Source organism: Canis lupus, chromosome 12 (genome assembly GCF_011100685.1).
Source record: "Canis lupus familiaris isolate Mischka breed German Shepherd chromosome 12, alternate assembly UU_Cfam_GSD_1.0, whole genome shotgun sequence".
NCBI lineage: Eukaryota > Metazoa > Chordata > Mammalia > Carnivora > Canidae > Canis > Canis lupus.
Genome location: NC_049233.1, coordinates 66023486 through 66030583, shown reverse-complemented (window position 1 = coordinate 66030583; position 7098 = coordinate 66023486).

Here is a 7098-nt window from a genome sequence, read left to right as displayed (position 1 = left end):
CTTCCCTTTACATCTCTCATGAATAAATAAAATCATTTTTTAATATATGTTCTCATTCATTTGGGGAATATAAATAATAGTGAAAGGGAATAGAAGGGAAGGGAGAAGAAATGTGTGGGAAATATCAGAAAGGGAGACAGAACATGAGAGACTCCTAACTCTGGGAAACGAACTAGGGGTGGTGGAAGGGGAGGAGGGCGGGGGGTGGGGGTGAATGGGTGACGGGCACTGAGGGGGGCACTTGACGGGATGAGCACTGGGTGTTATTCTGTATGTTGGTAAATTGAACACCAATAAAAAATAAATTTATTTAAAAAATAAATAAATAAATGAGAAAAAAAAAAAAGTTAAATGTGCTTTGAGTTCTGTAGTTAACAATGGCCTCTATCAACAAGCACCTGAATGTACAAATCCAGGCCCGAATGGCAGCTCCAGCACTGGGGAAGCTTTTGTTGTTGCTCTCTGTCCCTCCATCGGAGCGGGGCTAGCCCCGGGGAAGAGCCAAGCCTGACGGAGGAGGCCCGAGGGAGGAGGCCCGAGCTCTCACACACAGGGAGGTGCAAGCACAGCGATTAGAGGCTTCAGACCACAGAGTAGGTTCTCTCTAATTCAGTTCTCCAAACGCCGGGCAGGGCCCCCCAGTGCTCTGGGCAGGAAGGGGTCTGTGGAGGAAATGCCGTGGCGGCCCATCTGGGGACAGCCACTCAGAGGCCTCTTTCTCCACACACACACACACACACACACACACACACACACACACACTCAGGCCCCGGGACAGCTGCCCTTCCTGCAGGCCGCCCCCTCTCCGCCCTCCCTGCCCTTCCTCCCGGGCCTTGCGGACCCCTTCATCCCACCCTCTCCCCTGTCTCCAGTTCTTTCCTCGTCTCCTGAGGGTGCTCTGGAACCCCCCCTTATCCCCACCCCCCCGCTCTCCCAGCCTAACATGCGTGGCTTTGGAGGCCTCGGGCGGAGGCCCGGGGTTGTAGCAAGAGACCGGGAGCCTTGACGCCCCCTGGGGCTCTGCCTCGGTGTCCCTTCTGGAGACTGAACACAGTCACGTTCACTAACCTCCGACTCCAAAGAGCACCTGTGGGGCTGGTCCCCGGCTTTGTGCTTCGTCAGAGGTGTGCTCCGCGCCTGGGCGTACAGGATGCAGGTGACTAGACGGGGAGGGTGGGGACACTGAAGTCCAGGGGGCGGGGAAGGACCCCCACAAGGCCACACCATGTTTAGGGGCCGAGCCAGGCCCCGAAGAACCAAGCCTTTCAACACTCTCTTTGTGATAACGATGAGGACTCCGTGGTACCCAGTGCGGGCCACGCATGGGCCGCCAACAGCTCCCGAGCAACATCAAAGAAAATGAGAGCAGGACAGCCTTACACGCTGGTTACCTTTCAGGTGTAATTACCACGCCATCTAATTACACTGAGGGGGGTCATTAATACGTCACAGTTTGTTTTATGTTTTTATATGATAAAAACCAACACCCACCCACCCCCAACAAAGCAAATGAGCAAACAAACAAACAAAAAGCAGAATCAGACCTATAGATACAGAAAGCAAATGACGATTTGCCAGAGGGGACAGGGCGGGAAGACAGGACAGCAGTGAGGGTGAGGGGCAGCGGGAGGCCCAGGCTTCCGGTTGTGGAGTGAGTAGGCCGCGAGGATAAAAGCACAGCACAGGGACCACAGTCGATGGAACTGCGGTAGTGTTGCTCAGTGACAGGTGGTAGCTACACTGGCGGTGAGTATAGTGTGACACATAAGCCTGTTGAATCGCTGCATTGTACACCTCTAGTATTGTGTGTCAACTATATTTCAATTAAAAAAAAAGGAATCCCACATCCCACAGCGTTTGGGCCAATGAGCTGAGTGTGAAGAGACAACACGCTTGGCCAAGGTCTTCTGCTGAGGTGGAAGCGAGCTGCCGAACTTCACTGGCACGCTCTCAGGGGATCCGCACAACTCACAGCCACACTGGAGGCCTTGTTCCCATTCCACAGAAGAGAAAACAGAGGCCCAGGGAAGCCAACTGACTCACCTAGCATCATTCAGCTAGAGACTAGACAGGGCTGGGTGCAAATCAAGATCTGTCCCATTCCAAAGTTGAGTTTCCTCTCCTACTCCATGATACTGGCTCCCCACAGAGACATCAAGGGCTTAGTCATCAAGTGACTCAGTTTCCTTTTGTGTAAAAGTCTGCTCCTGGTTTCTGTGTTCACTAAGGAGAGCCCCCACCCCGCCCACCCCAGGGGCCCACCTGCACGGTAGGGCAGAGGGAGGGCTCATGGGGCACCAGCCTGCAGGAGAGTGTTGGAGCTGAGCCTTCCTTCGGAGGAGCAAGTTCCCTCCACTTAGGAGGACAGGCCAGTCGGCCCTCTGAGTTTGCCAAACCCCCCAGGGACAGCCTCGCTCTGAAAGCTGGAAGGCCAGCCTGGGGCACCGATGGGTCAGGGCCTGGCCCACACGTGGCCCCGCCCTCCCTCCCCATGCCCAGCCGGGCTGCCCTCCAGCTAGTTGTGCAACCTTGCTATGAATAGGTCTAGGTGTGTGGTTTGGTGCCAAAGAGACCAAACTAGTTTCCTTCGGGTGACAGCTCCCTTCTGGAATTCTGGGAGGTGAGGGAGCACAGCTGTGAGGTCAGGCTGCTGACCCTCAGGCTGGGCGGTCCAAGCTGGTGGCGTGAGGGGTGGAGCCTGTGGCCAGACTGGATGGGCAGGTTGGCAGCACGATCCCCAGCGTGCTGGCACCAGGATGGCTGCTCAGCTCTCAGTGCCGACAACTCCTCCTCCCTCCCCAGCGGTCGCCAGGCTGCCCGGGTCTGCCTCCCTGAGCCGCTCCCACCTCCCATCCCTCCCTGTCACCAGGCCCTCGCTACCTCAGCTGGGACTTAAAGAACCTTGGAGGGGGGAGAGGGAAAGACAGACTTGTTTGTTTGACTTTTAAAGATTTTATTTATTCATGAGAGACAGAGAGAGAGAGAGAGGGAGAGAGAGGGGCAGAGACACAGGCAGAGGAAGAAGCAGGCTCCATGTAGGGAGCTCGACGTGGGACTCGATCCTGAGTCTCCAGGATCAGGCCCTGGGCCGAAGGCAGACGCCAACTGCTGAGCCACTGAGGCATCCTGGAAAAGACTTGTAATTTCATTTTTAAGACTTTAAAAAATGAGAAGGTGGGGGAAACGGGAGTGCTATATTGTTGGTGACCTGACTTGGGAACTTGGAGGGCAATTTGGTCAATCTTGGTTAAAATCGCAAATGTATGTGTACGCTCTGGCCCAGCGATGCCAAGTTTGGCCATTAAGCCTACAAAGATTCCTACATGTGTAGGTGATATACACAGATTATTCACTGCAGATGCTGGTAATAAGCAGCGAGAAACAACGTTGTCTGTCAATAGGGGCCCATGGTTCCCTGAGCTACGATACAATAATACAGTGGAATACTACGTAACTATAAAAGTGAGGAGGCCTCCTCCCGACCGGTATTTTTTCCATGTGTGACAAAATCATTAACAAGGTAAGATGCCTGGATAGTGTGTATGATGTACTTCTTGTGTAATAAAAAGGAGAAAATAAGAATTTGTGCTTTTATAGCTTGTAGGTGCAGGAGAAATTCTGAAGGGATGAGCAATAACCTCTGAGGTGAGAGGAAAGAGGCTGAGAACCAGACAGGGATGGGAAGAAAACATCCCCTGTGTGTATCCATATGCTTTTTGGCTTTTAAATCTTGGGCCTGAATTACCTTTCAAAGTATTTAAAAATACAGTGCAACAAAAGGAAAATAATTTTGACAAAAATTTTCATGACCCAATTGCCAGATACAATGGACATTTGTCTTCTGGGGACAGGTCCTTCCTACTTGGAGTGACCCAACAGGTGCATCTCAGTGGGAAGGGCCCCTCCTCGCCTACTGGAGCAGGACTCGGTTCCCGATACCCCCTGTCAGTGGGGCTCCCACAGCTGATAACTCAGGTGCCCTCTGACTTTGACTCGGTTGGAGAAACTGAGGAACATTTCGTGTTGGCAACGGTTGAGGTCCTAAGTGCAGCGTTGAGGACAAAAATATCCGGGACACAAGAATTATTTCAATTTTTCCTTTTAGGACCTCTCCCCAGCCATAGCTTACACTGGCAGCACTACTTCTATTATGCTCTTTATTTTTTTATTATATTAATATATAAGGTTACAAGATGACAGCAATAATTACATTTCTAAGAGCGTATCTGATATGAGCGTTTTCTATATATATGAATAGCTTTTATAATTACTGTTTTAACTGATGCATAATATTCCTTTGTTCTGACGAGGTATTTCCTATACTCATATTCAAGATGTTAATAGGATGAAATTAAGGAAATCCGAAGTTATGGAGACACTGCTTTGCAATGATACTATTCACTTATCGGATTCCTTTGAAATAGTACAGCGACCTCGTAATCTCCACTTTTACAGCCCAATACCCTTCTCCCACCTTATTCCTTATTCTTTACGGTCTTAGAAGAGGAATCAAGGCCGGGCTCTGGCCTTTCCACCTTGCCTCACGTGAACGCAAGCTGTTTACCTTCCAAAATATTTAAAATTACAATGCAACAAAATGAAGATAATTTTGACCAAAAATTCCATAACCCAACTGCCAGATACAATGGATATTTGTCTTCTGGGGACAGGTCCTGACATGAAACTGTACATAGTAAAAAAGAAGAAAAAAAGAAAGAAGAAAAGAAAGAAAGAAAGAAAGAAAGAAAGAAGAAAGAAAGAAAGAGAAAGAAAGAAAGAAAGAAAGAAAGAAAGAAAGAAAGAAAGAAAGAAAGAAAAGAATGAAAGGAAGAGAAAGAAACTGCATTTATCTTTATAAAAGTAACACACTACAACTTTGATAAAGTGAAATCGCACAGAAGGTAGAGTTGAAAGCCGAAGTGCCTTGCCTGCATCCCACAGACTTAACCGTGCGTGTGCATGCGTGTGTGTGCATGTGTGTGTGTGTGCGTGTGCGTGTGTGTGTGCATGTGTGTGTGCGTGCACTGGATCGGGGCTCTCGCCTCAGTTGCAGGGTCCACGGGTGCGGCGAGCTCCTGACCGTCAGCCCTCGGGCAGCTGCCCCCCCACCTCGTCCTCCCAGCGGGCCGCGCACATCATCATCTTCTGTGGGTCCAGAAGCCCCGCGCCCCCGTCTGCTCAGCATCCTCCCCGGCCGGCCCTCGTGCGCCCTCCGAGAGGCCCCTCTGAGCCGCCCCGGGCCCCGCTCTGCCCCCTTCCCCGGAGTCCGGGCCCCCTTCTGGGGTTCCCGGCAGCCGCTCTTGCCTGACTTCTCGCCCGTCTTCGGCCGCTAAGCCCCTCAGGCCGGCCGCCCGCGGTCTCCCAGACGTGCCCGGCCTCCCCGCTCTGCCCTTGGGCGCGGGCCCTTCTCCCCCGTCACCTCGGCGGCCTTCGTGGGGCTCGAGCCCGGGGCAACTCCCGCCAGCGGCCGCTTCGGGCCGGGCCGTCCGGGCCAGGGCCAGGGCCAGGGCCAGGGCCAGGGCCAGGGCCGAGGCCGAGCCCGAGGGAGGCCGCACCGGGAGGCGGCCGTGTCCACGTGAGGAGGGCTTCGAGGTTCTTCTTCCCGGAGTTGGGAGCGGGCATGTTTGTGGTGTTCCCAGAAAGTCCTCAGGGAGGCAGGCAAACGTGGGGTTTCGAGCCACGGTGACAGGACAGACGCGAGACAGAAGCACACCCCGTCCCGGTTCAGGCCTTAGGATTGCGGGTGGCTTTCCTCTTCCCACTTCCCAAGTAGCGGGATCCAGGGGGTCGCCTCTTCCTCCCCCAGGTCCAGAAGGTTCTAGTCCTCAGAGCCAGCACCACAGCTTCCCTTACGCGGAGAGCAAAGCAGAGCCAGGGTGGGTCCCCCTCTTACCTGCACCCTTGCCCTGGGCCGCCCCCGCCTCGTCCCCCCGGGGACTGGCTGCGCCCGCAAGGGGGTGGAGTGCCCGGCGCACTGGCCCGCGCCCCACCTTCCCCTGCCTCCAGCCCCCGGCGCCCGCTGTGCTGTGCGTGACTGGGCTGCCGCGGGTCGAATTTGCTAGTCAAAGGTTTACCCGCATTACTTGAATTTGATCTGCAAAATCGAATCCCTGAGGCCTTACAGAGAGGAGTTCAAATTCTCCCTCTTTCAAGCAAGAAGCTGAAGCGGGGAGTCAGCAAGAGCCCCCCTTTATTCGTCAAAGTGGAGCAGATACCTGAGTCCAAACTCATGGGGGCAGGGCCCGGTCCTGGTCCTCCTGGTGCTCATCACAGCTGGCCCACGGCCACCCTTGGCTTAGTAATTGTTAACTTTAATCATTAACTTTAATTAGCTTTTTGGTTGAATTTTGACTTGGTTTGGGAGAACTCTGTGAATCTTATGATAGCTAGGATTAGATTTCCATCTTTAATCTTTTGGGAAAACAAAATCAAAACTGGGGAGCAATCCCAAATGATACACCTTCTCCCAGATGGCTTTGGTGTTAGAAGACGGTGAGGTTTTACCTTCGTAGGTAATTAAAACAAGGACCCTTGTTTAATAGACACTTTAAGGACACTTCTGAAAGCATGACTCTCCACCAATATAAAATTCAGCCCAAAGGGCAAACCTTTAATTTTATTTTCCAAAGGGCACACGTTAAAACACTTACCTGATCTGAAATGAGTCCATCACGTTCCTTGGGACTTTGAACCCGATCCTAGGGAGTCTCTAAAACTGAAATAATTTCTTTTGTGTATTAAAATGAAAAATACCACCCAGGCTACGAGGGCTAGTTTTACAATAGGGCGGAGCTCCCCCTCACTTCAAAGAGAGGCCCTAAATGTACATACCGAGGAAGTATGTATTCTGTTTCCACGAGAGGCCTGATTTCCAATATGCAGGGGCGCTCTGTCGAGGACCCATGTTCACCTGCTGCACTCACATGAGGAGGACCTTATTAGGGCCAAAGCTTTGATAGGTCAAAATCTGACACTCCGTGAAGGCAGAGTCTACATCCCGTTCCCCTCCTTAACAGCTCCTCCAGGGCAATGTGCCGCCACGGACACCATAGTGACTATCAGCCACCATGAACAATGCCATAGATCTGATCTACTTTT